This window comes from Salmo salar, chromosome 24 (genome assembly GCF_965601325.2).
Source record: "Salmo salar chromosome 24, fSalSal1, whole genome shotgun sequence".
Taxonomy (NCBI): domain Eukaryota; kingdom Metazoa; phylum Chordata; class Actinopteri; order Salmoniformes; family Salmonidae; genus Salmo; species Salmo salar.
Window position 1 is genome coordinate 29,495,616 of NC_138314.1, and position 13,239 is coordinate 29,508,854.

Below are 13,239 nucleotides of genomic sequence, written 5' to 3' on the forward strand. Positions count from 1 at the left end.
AAACATTGTTACTTCAACACAATCTGCATTTGGGTCTTATCTGAAACGTGATAATGCCTCTCAAAGAAAGGCACCTATTGGTAGATGGGTAAAATAAAAAAAACAGACATTGAATATCCCTTTGAGCATGGTGAAGTTATTAATGACACTTTGGATGGTGTATCAATACACCCAGTCACTACAAAGATATGCAGGCGTCTTTCCTAACTCAGTTGCCGGAGAGAAAATAAACCGCTCAGGGATTTCACCATAAGTGCCAGTGGTGATAAGAGAACTGAGGATGGATCAACTTCATTGTAGTTACTACACAGTTACTAAGCTAAATGACAGAGTGAAAAGAAGGAAGCCTGTACAGAAAAAAAAAAATCCAAAACCTGCATCCTGTTTGCAGTAAGGCACTAAAGTAAAACTGCAAAAAAAGGGGCAAAGAAATGAATTTTGTATTGTAAAACAGAAGGCCAAATATACACTGGAGTTGGTTACCAAGACGACATTAAATGTTCCTGAGTTGCCTAGTTACAGTTTTGACTTAAATTGGCTTGAAAATCTGTCAAGACTTGAAAATGGCTGTCTAGCAATGATCAACAACCAATTTTACAGACCTTGAAGAATTATTTTAAGAATAATGTGCAAATATTGTACAATCCAAGTGTGTAAAGCTCTTAGAGACCCAGAAAGACTAACAGCTGTAATCGCTGCCCAAGGTGACTCTAACATGTGTTTGTCACGCCTACTCCCATATCCCCGCTTCAGCGCTCAACGTCACCGGTCTACTAACCATCGGCCCTGGCAATCATCATTACGCACACCTGCTCCCCATCATTATGCACATCTGGACTTCATCACCCTGATTACTCTCCTTTGATTTAGCCCTCTGTAGCCTAAGTCATCAGGCAGTATTGGTTTTAGTTCACATTCTGTACGCATCTCTTGTCTTGTTTATCTTCATGACTCTTATTATTAAACTCACCTTCTGCACCTGCTTCTTGACTCCCAGCGTATACGTTACAGAATATTGCCTCCACACAAAATAGAAGCTGCAGCAGAAGGACATCTCCCAGACGGTCGACGAACAAGGACACCTAATCCGCCAACCCCAGGATCAGCTGGCACAACTGGGTATGGCTATGGATAAGGTCTTCTGCGTTCTCCACTGCCTTGACACCACCCGAGAGAATTCAACACCAAATAGTGGAGGTCCTCCTACCATGAGTCGTCCCAGCAAGGCAGTCCCCCAGCCTATCCAGCTGTCCGCCCTACGTCAGTGATGCCCGACTGTCCTTCAAATGCCGTGGCGTCCTACTCCAGTGCTCCCTCTATTTTGCCCAACAGATGGGAGCCCCCACCACCGAAAGGTCCAAGTTTGCCACGGTCATTTCCCTGCTAAGCGGGCGGGCGTTGGAGTGGGCTATGGCCATCTGGGAGAGAGGAGAGGAAGAGCTGGGTTCCTACTAGAGGTTAATTTCTCTGTTCAGGGCAGTCTTTGACTATCCATCAGAGGGCAGAGAGGGAGGTGAGCAACTACCTCAACTTCGGCAGGATTCCCAGACCGCTGCGGAGTACGCCCTCATCTTCCAAACCGTGGCAACCTCCAGCAGATGGAATGAGCTGGCTCTCCGCACCCTATTCCGAGGAGGACAGAGCGAGGAGGTCCAGACGGAGCTGGTGTGCCGGGACGACAACCTTTCTTGGACGCGCTCATAGCGATGGCCATCAGTCTGGACAACCTTCTTTGGGAGTGCTGGCACCTCCCTCACCTCTCGCCTTCCTCCTTTGGCCCCTCCTTTTTCCATCCTGAGCCAGAGCCTGAACCCATGGAGGTAGGGACCACACACCTCTCCATGGCAGAGTGGCGTTGCCGAAGATGGCTGGGGCTGTGTTCCTATTGCTGCAAGGAGGGACACCAGCTTCAGCGGTGTCTGGGGGCGTCCCAACCCGGGGTTCCCCATGGACAGAGGGACGGCCCCGTGATCATCCGTCTCCTGTGGTAGGCGTGAGTATTGCATCATCGCTTTCTGCCAAACCCTTCCTGGTTTCCATTTCACTGGCTGGCTGTCCCTCATGTATTGTCTTTACAGCTCTGGAGAGGGAACCCACGCCTGCTACCTGCCCTCTGGAGCGCACCTACGTTCCCACGGAGGTAAGGGATCGGCTGTTGACCTGGGCGCACATATCCCTTGCCTGCTGGACACCCAGGCATCACCCACCCACACCATTCAATCCATCTCCGCTAAGTACTGGTGGCCCACATTGGTGCAGGACATTGCCCGCTACATCAACTCCTCCTCCGTATGTGCCCAAACCAAATCTTCCCTGCACGCTCCAGCAGGGAAACTCCTTCCTCTTCCCATGCCTCAGCATCCTTGGTTCCATCTGTCCATAGATTTTGTTACTGATCTTCCCCGGTCAGATGGTTTCACCACTGTTATGTTTGTTGTGGACAGATTCTCAATATCTTGCCGTTTTATCCCTCTCTCTGGTCTCCCTACTGCACCCCAGGTTGCTGAGGCACTGTTCCAGCAGGTCTTCCCACACTATGGCCTTCTGGAGGACATCGTTTCCAACTGTGGCCCCCAATTCATGTCACGGTTATGGAGAGCCTTCATGGAGAAGCTGGGGACAACGGCCAGCCTCACATCCGGGTACCGGCCTAAGTCCAACAGGCAGGTGGAGAGGACCAACCAGGAGCTGGGTAGGTTCCTTAGCAGTCACTGTCAGCACCGGCAGGGGGAGTGGGCCCATTTCCTTCCCTGGTCGGAGTTCTCCCAGAACTCACTTCATCACTCCTCCACCGGGTTGACTCCCTTCCAGTGCGTCCTGGGGTGTCAGCCGGCACTGGCCCCGTGGAGACAGACCGAAGCCCCCTGCGGTGGACGAGTGGTTCCGGCACACAGAGGAGGTTTGGAACGCTACCCTTGTGAGGCTCCAACACTCTGTCCGCCCCCAGAAGGAGCAGGTGGACCGCCACCGCAGTGAGGCTCCCGTGTTCCATCCTGGTGATCGCGTCTGGCTCTCCACCAAGAACCTCCCGCTCCGCCTGCCCTGCCGGAAGCTGAGCCCCCGGGTTGTGGGGCCTTTCAAAGTCCTCCGCAGGGTCGGTGAGATAACATACTGAATACAACTCCCCATCAACTACCGGATCGCACCCTCTTTTCATGTTTCCCTCAGGCCAGTGGTTCCTGGTCTCCTGGCTGGTGTCATCCCTCACAACACCCCTCCACCTCCCTGGACATTGTTGGGACCTCTTCCCATGCCGACAGATCCCTCCTGGACTGCCGACGTCGTGGGGGTCGGCCCCAATACCTGATGGACTGGGAGGGGTACGGTCCCGAGGAGCACTGTTGGGTCCCGGCGGTGGACATCCTGGACCCCAACATCGCCCGGTATTTCCATCTCCGCCATCCGGACCGGCCCACTCCTCACCGTCAATAAAATCATGTTTTCACTTCGTCATTATGGGGCATTGTGTGTAGATGGATGAGAAAATAAATTATATTGAATTTAGACTGTAACACAACAAAATGTGAAATAAGTCAAGGAGTATGAAAACTTTCTTGAGGCACTATATGTATTAAGTCAATAAAGGTGAAAGAAGGAGCGTTGCACCTCTCTTTTCAAATGCGAGTTTTGATTATTTTTAGTCAATACAGAGGCTTCCCCGTAGGTAGTTAACAAATTCAAGGCAAAATCACGACCAATGACAGTCTAGAATAGTGTCTTTGAAGAGAGGAATGTGATCCGGCTAAAGGTCAAGGGGGAAAAAACACTCATGAAATATTCTGTTTGTTAAAGGGGGCATCCTGTTTGGCAGATAGAGTAATTCATTTTAATTAGATTATTCTATGAATAATGTATGAGAGGATGACTTTTAAGTGCTGAATGAGGATCCCTTGAGAACGAGTCAGCACCAAAAAGGAAAAACGTGGTCAAATGCAGAAAATGTCAACGTTTTGACTGACAGGACAGTGAAAGAAAGAAGTGCATGGGGTCTGAAAGTGCAAAGAGTTTAGTTCCTTCAGGTTCAGGTGAAACATCTATTAGAGAAGAGGGAATAGCAGGAATAAAGGGGTTTCAGACTGGTTATACAGTATGAAGAGCCAAGGAAAACATATTGGTCTACTGTCACTATACCTGGCAGTCCAACCACGGGCCATGAATTGAGGAACAAACTACATGTGTGAGAAGTACTGTATTCAGCCACTCTTGGAGGATAATTAAAGTTGAATGGTAATGCTTTGTTATTTCTTAAAACAGTTTAGCATTACAGCATTCATCAGGGCTCTGCCATGCTTCAATGCCCTTTCAATCGAAAAGACATATCTCCTTATATGTTTCAGAGCAGTGAGAACCAAGACTCTCCTGCTTCGAGGGCTATAATCCAGGCAGCAGAGGAGGGAATGACAATCCTGTGCAAAATAAAGGATATATTGTTCTCCATACAGTTTCTCTGTCTTCAAGGCTGTATTCTTTTTTTTAAATGTACGTGTCTGTCTCGGAGATGGCAGATATTGTACCGGAACACTGTCAAATAGAAAATGCTACTATTTGGGGTCTGTAGTTCTGATTTTTTTTTATTTTGTTAAGGTAACTAAACTCTAAGAGTTGTCTATGTCAAGTTTGGATTGAGGAATTAATCATCCACACTGTAAAAAATGACCCACGGGCTTACTAAATATTGCAAATAGCAACTCAGGAAATTATCTTCAATGAATCTGCTTTATTATAAATGCCAGACTGGTCCCAAATATCCCATTCACATGAGTAAAACATCATACTTGATAATGATGGCATTTAGATAGAAAAAGTTATTTTGGGTAACCTTTGTGTTGTGTCTGCAAGTCTCTGGGCTGCCCCGGCCTATTTAACAAGAAATAAGATTAGTCCTTGTGAAAATCAGCTGGTGATATTGTTCAAGTGTTCCAAGGCTGTTTAGTTCTGTTGATCTCGCTCTCTCTCTCTCAATTTTTTAAAAATCAATTCAAGGGGCTTTATTGGCATGGGAAACATGTTTACATTGCCAAAGCAAGTGAGATAGATAATCAAAAATAATAGATAATAAACTAAAGTGAAATAAACAATAAAAAATGTACAGTAAACCTTACACTCACAAAAGTTTCAAATGTTATATTATGGCGATATACAGTGTTGTAACGATGTGCAAATAGTTAAACTACAAAAGGGAAAATAAATAAACGTAAATATAGGTTGTATTTAGAATGGTGTTAGTTCTTGACTGGTTGCCCTTTTCTAGTGGCAACAGGTCACAAATCTTGCTGCTGTGATTGCACACTGTGGTATTTCACCCAGTAGATATGGGATTTGGATTTGGATTTGTTTTAAAATTCTTTGTGGGTCTGTATAATCTTAGGGAAATATGTGTCTCTAATATGGTCATACATTTGACAGGAGGTTAGGAAGTGCAGCTCAGTTTCCAGCTCGTTTAGTGGGAAGTGTGCACATAGCCTGTCTTCTCTTGAGAGCCAGGTCTGCCTACGGTGACCTCTCTCAAAAACAAGGCTATGTTCACTGAGTCTGTACATAATCAAAGCTTTCTTTAATTTTGGGCCAGTCACAGTGGTCAGGTGTTCTGCCACTGTGTGCTGTCTGTTTAGGGCCAAATATAATTCTAGTTAGCTCTGTTTTTTTTGTTAATCTTTCCAATGTGTCAAGTAATTATCTTTTAGTTTTCTCATGATTTGGTTGGATCTAATTATGTTGCTGTCCTGGAGCTCTGTGGGGTCTGTTTGTGTTTGTGAGCAGGGCCCCAGGACCAGCTTGCTCAGGGCTCTTCTCTAGGTTAATCCCTCTGTAGGTGATGGCTTTGTTATGGAAGGTTTGGTAATCGCTTCTTTTTAGGTGGTTGTAGAATTGAATATCTCTTTTCCGGATTTTTATCATTAACAGGTATCGGCCTAATTCTGCTCTGCATGCATTATTTTGATTTTGACGTTGTACACGGTGGATATTTTTGCAGAATTCTCAATTTGTGTTTGTCCCACTTTGTGAATTCTTGGTTGGTGAGCAGACCCCAGACCTCACAACCATGAAGGGCAATGGGTTCTATGACTGATTCAAGTACTTTTAGCCAGATCCTAATTGGTATGTTGAATTTTATGTTCCTTTTGATGGTGTAGAAGGCCCTTCTTGCCTTGTCTCTCAGATCGTTCACAGCTTTGTGGAAGTTACCTGTGGCGATGATGTTTAGGCCGAGGTATGTTTCGTTTTTGTGTGCTCTAGGGCAACGGTGTCTAGATGGAATTTGTATTTGTATCTCTCTCTCTCCCCCTCACTCTCCTGTCACGTTATCTTTCTTTCTCCTGCTATCTTGCACCTTCCTCTTTCTCTTTTTTCCCTCTTTCAGTCAGTTTCTCTCACACTTGTCTCCCTCCTTCTGTCCCTCTCTGCCTCCTTTTCGGAGATCAATATCTCCTTATATGTTTCAGAGCAGTGAGAACCAAGACTCTCCTGCTTCGAGGGCTATAATCCAGGCAGCAGAGGAGGGAATGACAATCCTGTGCAAAATAAAGGATATATTGTTCTCCATACAGTTTCTCTGTCTTCAAGGCTGTATTCTTTAAAAAAAATGTACGTGTCTGTCTCGGAGATGGCAGATATTGTACCGGAACACTGTCAAATAGAAAATGCTACTATTTGGGGTCTGTAGTTCTGATTTGTTTATTTTGTTAAGGTAACTAAACTCTAAGAGTTGTCTATGTCAAGTTTGGATTGAGGAATTAACCATCCACACTGTAAAAAATGACCCACAGGCTTACTAAATATTGCAAAAGAAAATCTGTGATTTTTTTCTTAAAATAATAGGTTTGGTTTTACTTAAATTTTGGAATATAGTACTTAATTTATGTGTTGAAAAAGACTGGCATTTGCAAATAAAAATCCAAGGTAATATGCTGCTAAATTTTAACTAATATTTCTAAGTAACAACCAAAAACGTAAAGATCTGATATTGAAATGATCATTATTGTGTTGGACTGACATGCTAGATCTAGTTTTGAACGACAATTGTGCTTGGAACATTTCAATGGAAGTCGTCTTGATCTTTCTCCTCTGGAATGGCCATGTGGCAGGCAAGGACCAAATTATAACTTGGAATGTAGTTTGGATCTCTCTACACATATTTTCAACGAAATTTCAAAAATATTCGTTAAATAATATTCTTCAAGTACGAAAAGCCTTTAGCTAGCTATATTGCCAGAGTACGTTATATATTTGCACGTTGATAAGCTAGCTAGTTAACGGCCATGATGTCTGTATAGTTAGCTAGTGATGGGCATGCTACTAGCTAGTAAGTTAGCAGTGCATTTTCTCGCCTCAGCGCTGTTTAACTTTTGCCATTTTTGTGTAAGTTTTATAATAACCGAAATAGCTATGTAACATATTAGCTACCTAGTTTACCAAAAAATGCATTGTCAGCAAACATTACAGTAGAACTGAACACATGTGCTCCTGCAAGGTAATGTTTGCCTGCTAGGCAAGCTACCTTGGAAGAGACAGGTAGGAACAATACGTAGCTAGCTAGCTAACTACACCTAGCTATATAACTACACCTGTCCTTGCAGAAACCTTCTTGTTGTTCAAGTATTCACAACATGTTCAAGGCAGCACTGCAAACGTTGACCTTGTGCAGTAGTTATCTAGTCAATATCTAACAGCTAAATGAAATAATTGGGCTGGCTAGTAAGATAGATAACAAGCAGCTCTTCCAAGTCAGCTTGGATTTCCGTTTTTTAGCTAGCTAGCTATCTAAAGCTGAAGTCATTTGAGTGTTATTTTCCTGACATTGTCATAGATTTTAATACAACTTCTCTTCTTTAGGTATAGGTTTTCACGTATTCAGACGTTCCTGAGTTCTGGACATACCATATTTTCCAGAATACATTGACAAGGTATGTCAATATATTCAAATGTCTTGTGTGTTTTCATTGCAACTCACATAAGGGCTTGTAGGGGCATGATTTCCGCAATGCGGAAAACTCAGAAGGAATCCTATGGAATCCAGAAATGTATTCAGAATACAGCTACCCCTCGGACAGGATACACAGGATATTTTTATTACAGTAACCCAACATTAGTGTGAATAATAGGTATTAGATATATACTGTATTTTTAAATCAACCAAATGGATTGAACACATTAGGCAACAAAAAGTTAACACGGAATTCCGGAAAATAAAACAGCATTTGGGGGGAAAATAACGATAATTTCATAGGGCCCTATTAGTGTTTTACTCAATGCGTTGTCACCCAGGCAGGTATTGACAATGTGTGTCTTCCTTATTTTGTAATGAGATAGCATATGGGGGCAGCAGGTAGCCTAGTGGTTAGAGTGTTGGGCCAGTAACCAAAAGGCTGCTGGATTGAATCCCGGAGATGACAAGGTAAAAATCTGTCATTCTGCCAACAAGCAACATAGGCCGTCAATGTAAATAAGAATTTGTTCTTAACTGACTTGCCTAGTTAAATAAATGTTACACAAGTAATAATATGTTAAAGCTTATGTATACACAAAAAATGTAATGATTTTATCTTAATTCCGTAGGGATCAGGTGGCACATGCAATGTAAGATCTCCAGTTTTGCAGCATTCAAGTACAAATACGTGACAACCACAACATTGTGAGTGCCAAAATGGCAAAGACCTTCTCATATTGAAGACAAGATGTCGTTCAGGCCCTTCCTGTGAAGGACTTCAAAGAAAGATGGCCAGCCCTGTTTGAGCCCACTCAGGTACAAAATACAGCTGAATGAAAATAGTCTATGTAGGTAAAACAATAATATTAATTTAAATATTTTGTGTTGTCTTGACCTAATATTCTAATCTACAATTATATATGCATTAAAGATTAGTCTGAACATTCTCACTGCACATGCTTTGGGAGGGGTTTTCCAATAGCATTCTGGCTCTCTCTCCTCTCTCTCTCTCTCTCTCTCTCTTAGATTAAGGAAGAGTTCAGAAGAATTACAACTGTTGCTCTTGAGTCCACCTTTATCCAGAAGCTGGACGAATATACACCAAAACTATTGGACTTGTTTAAGTCAAAACGAGGTGCTGTAAAGGTGGGAATGCAGAAAATCTTTGAAGTTCTGTACGCGGTATGCACAGTAACACTTCACAATAGTATATAGGTTATACTGTATGCATTTAGTTGCTGGTATTAAATGCAATTATTTGTATAACATCATATTACAGTGCAACACCATCCAGGAAAGAAGAGACAGTGTGATCCGTGGCCTGATCATATACCTTGGTGAGAGGTTTGAAGACCTTATTACAGAATACAAGGTAAAGGTTTTTATTTTTGTATCCTTATTTATCTCTAAATGAGGTATCTTCATTTGTTTCCCTCTCCTCAAGTTGCACAGTTAATGTAATAGCCTAGTCTGTTATTTCTTCATTTTTTGCCTCAGGATGCTAACGACGCCATGATCCGAGAGGACCTCGTTCAGCATGTGATGAAGGTGTTCACTGTGAAGGATCTGCACCAGAATATAGAGCATGTGATCTACAATCGAAGGAGCAGAGGTCCTGGCAGGTATTTGCAGTGTTACAGTCATGTAACAGGTACCCAAAATAACTGAAATAAGGTACCCAAAAGAACGGAAATATACCTTTGAGGTGTTCCAAAAAGTATTCTTAGAACTTGATGATCTCAGGACCTTTCCACGGTTCCAAGCTCTAAAGATGAAGTTACTTGTTTTCAGAGATATCTATGAGAACTCTCAAAGGGCCACTCACAAACTGTGGTCTAAACCCTACTCAGTAAGCTGATAAGCTAGTTGCTAGGTGGTATAGGAGCTACAGTTTACATGATGTTCTTTTTCAAGTGAAGTCATAAGAGACATTGTTAATTCCTGGTTAAAAAAACTGCTTTGTTTTAAAAGTTACTTCATATGCACTAGTGAATTTCTGAGATTATTTGTAGTCAGGTGCAAGCTATCTGGATGCAACTTTACCTAAGGAGGCAAGGTGGAGTTGTACCCAGAATGCTTATACCTGTCAAAATAATATGTCCATATGGGCTTCACTAGTGCAAATGGAGTCAGGTTTAAGGGACAATTTGGCATATATTTTGTAACAATATGTGCAATGTATGTTTTGAAAAGCCATGTTTTGATTAATCTAAAACAGTTTGAATGAGGAGGTATTTGAGCTAAAGTTCATATTGTGCTTTGTGTAAAGTCTATTAAGATAAATCGTTAATTTACGTTTCTGTTAAAATATCGCTTTGATGTTAAGGGGCACACAGACCAGGGAATTCTTGCTAAAATGTACAAGATGTGAGGTCTAAGTGCTAATCCCAAACTATCACCTAAACTTTATGCAGCTGTGAAGATCTGAAATGATTTGTAGTCAGGTGCAAGCTATCTGGATGTTATACCCAGAATGCTTACAGATTACAAAATAATGAGCTCCACAAATGCTTAAGGAGTAGGGTTTAATTTGAGATTGAAGTTTGAAGAAAACCTTTATTCAAAATAAAGTTGTTGAAGTTTGAAGTTGAACACTGTTGTTTCTTTTTGCATATTCCCTTCTATAGAAAAAAATAAAAAAACGTAAATTATCCCAAGTATATTGAGGTAACTATTTGCATCAGCTTTTTAAGTATAGTTGTGAGTATATATTTGAGTAGTAGGAACCCAATTTAAATACATTTTACTAACCTGAGTACCATAAGTAACTGAGCAAAAAACATTTGTAGATTAAACATAGAATATAAATTACGGTACTGAGTAAATTCAGCAAATGAAACTTACAATATTAGTTCAGTAACTGATTACATTAAGTATATCAAACGTATAACATTAGTTCTGGGACTTGAAGGACTTAAGCAGGTCAAACAAAAAAAAACTGATGATCCTGATAAAATTAAGTTGAATGAAAGGAATTTTTGAGATCCTGTTAGTTGTTTGCACTTAAAATATTTGAGTTTGTAATGTACTAAAAGCGAAGTATATTATACTTAAATGATCCTCCTTGTTGGATTTACTTAAAAGACCGATGCAAATAATGACCAAATTTTTTTGAGGAAAAGGGGCACAATATTTTTTACAGTGCAATGATAACTCTCATCACGAGTTCCCATGAGAGCGAGAAAGAGAGAGACATTTTTACACATGCCTCCAAGCATCCCAGTTCTCCTGAACTCATAGCTATCTGAACTTGGTTATCTGGTGCATCTAATCCTATTAGCACTCACAAGGGTTACTCTATCTGAAAGTGTAGACTTAAAAAAATGTAATATAATTTGGGATGAACAATAAATATCAGTGTGATATCTCTTTATTTGGCGACCGTGCTGTGTGTGTAACTCAAGGCAACATCTCCTGATAATAGACACTTCATTATAGGTGATGGTTTACACACCTTTTCTGTTATAGAGAATGAAATAGGAGTAGCGATGAGTCTGTAGAGGCACAACCTTTCAGAATGCTACACACAGTTATTTAAATACCTACTTAACTCATCCAAATTAAACGGCTACAAACCAGGTTTTTAGATTTTTTTGCAAATGTATCAAATAAAAAACCTTAAATATAAGTATTCAGACCCTTTACGCAGTACTTTGTTGAAGCAACTTTGGCAGCGATTACAGCCTCAAGTATTCTTGGGTATGACGCTACAAGCTTGGCACACCTGTATTTGGGGAGTTTCTCCCATTTCTTCTCTGCAGATCCTCTCAAGCTCAGGTTGGATGGGGAGCGTTGATGAACAGCTATTTTCAGGTCTCTCCAGAGATGTTTAATCGGGTTCAAGTCCGGGCTCTAGCTGGGCCACTCAAGGACATTCAGAGACGTGTCCCGAAGCCACTACTGTGTTATTTAGGCTGTGTGCTTAGGGTCGTTGTCCTGTTGGAAGGTGAACCTTCGCCCCAGTCTGAGGTCCTGAGCACTCTGGAGCAGGTTTTCAACAAAGATCTCTCTGTACTTTTTCCGTTCCTCTTTCCCACAATCCTGACTAGTCTCTCAGTCCCTGCCACTAAAAAACATCCCCACCGCATGATGCTCCCACCACCATGCTTCACTGTAGGGATTGGTGCCAAGTTTCCTCCCGACGTGACGCTTGGCATTCAGGCCAAAGAGTTCAATCTTGGTTTCATCAGACCAGAGAATCTTGTTTCTCCTGGGCTGAGAGTCCTTTAGGTGCCTTTTGGCAAAGTCCAAGCGGACTGTCATGTGCCTTTTACTGAGAAGTGGTTTCCGTCTGGCTACTCAACCATATATGCCTGATTGGTGGAGTGCTGCAGAAATGCTTTTCCTTCTGGAAGGTTCTCCCATCTCCACAGAGGAACTCTGGAGCTCTGGTCAGAGTGACCATCGGGTTCTCGGTCACCTCCCTGACCAAGGCCCTTCTCCCCCGATTGCTCACTTTGGCCGGGCGGACAGCTCTAGGAAGAATCTTGGTGTTCCAAACTTCTTCCATTTAAGAATGATGGAGGCCACTGTGTTCTTGGGGACCTTCAATGCTGCAGAAATGTTTTGCTACCCTTCCCCAGATCTGTGCCTCGACACAATCCTGTCTCAGAGCTCTATGGACAATTCTTTCGACCTTGGTTTTTGCTCTGAGATGCACTGTCAACTGTGGGACCTTATATAGACAGGTATGTGCCTTTCAAAATCATGTTGAATCATTTGAATTTACCACAGGTGGACTCCAATCAAGTTGTAGAAACATCTCAATGATGATCAATGGAAACAGGATGCGCCTGAGCTCAATTTTGAGTCTTACAGGAAAAGGTCTGAATACTTATGTAATTAAGGTATCTGTTTTTTAGATGTTTTACATTTGCAAAAATTTCAAAAAACCTGTTATCGCTTTGTAATAATGGGGACATTTATTTTATTTTATCCATTTTAGAGTAAGGCTGTAACGTAACAAAATGTCAAGGGATCTGAACACTTTCTGAATGCACTAAAATCGAGCCCAGACACCTAGACCTGGGGAGACCAGGAATGAGGGCATTAATGTAATGTACTGTAATGACATTATCCTCCCTCTCCCACTGTAATGTGCTGTCAATTTCACTGCCTGCCCACCACAGGTACAAGCAATTATAGAGGAAAGAAGGCTGTTGATTTGTTGAATGAGGATTGACATGATGATGCAGGTTGGGTTTGGACTTTAATAGGCTGAGAATGACAGGGTGAGCTTCCCTGTGACAACAATGTTTTATTGAAGTCTAGAGATTTCCATAATCTATCCCCCAGCTTAACTAAAATACATT

The 13,239-nt window shown here is 42.1% G+C and overlaps 1 long non-coding RNA gene across 2 annotated transcripts; it reads left to right on the plus strand.

The window, feature by feature from the left end:
* The first annotated feature begins 6,973 nt into the window (after positions 1–6,973).
* LOC106585367 (uncharacterized) lies at positions 6,974–10,519 on the plus strand. 2 transcript variants are annotated; one of them, XR_014382542.1, is made up of 7 exons: positions 6,974–7,085; positions 7,834–7,904; positions 8,311–8,395; positions 8,557–8,743; positions 8,954–9,073; positions 9,207–9,299; positions 9,425–10,519. It is a non-coding gene; the product is annotated as an uncharacterized LOC106585367 (long non-coding RNA). The 2 variants fall into 2 exon arrangements; XR_014382541.1 differs by lacking the exon at positions 8,311–8,395 and having other exon boundaries at positions 6,978–7,085.
* Positions 10,520–13,239: the final 2,720 nt, after the last annotated feature.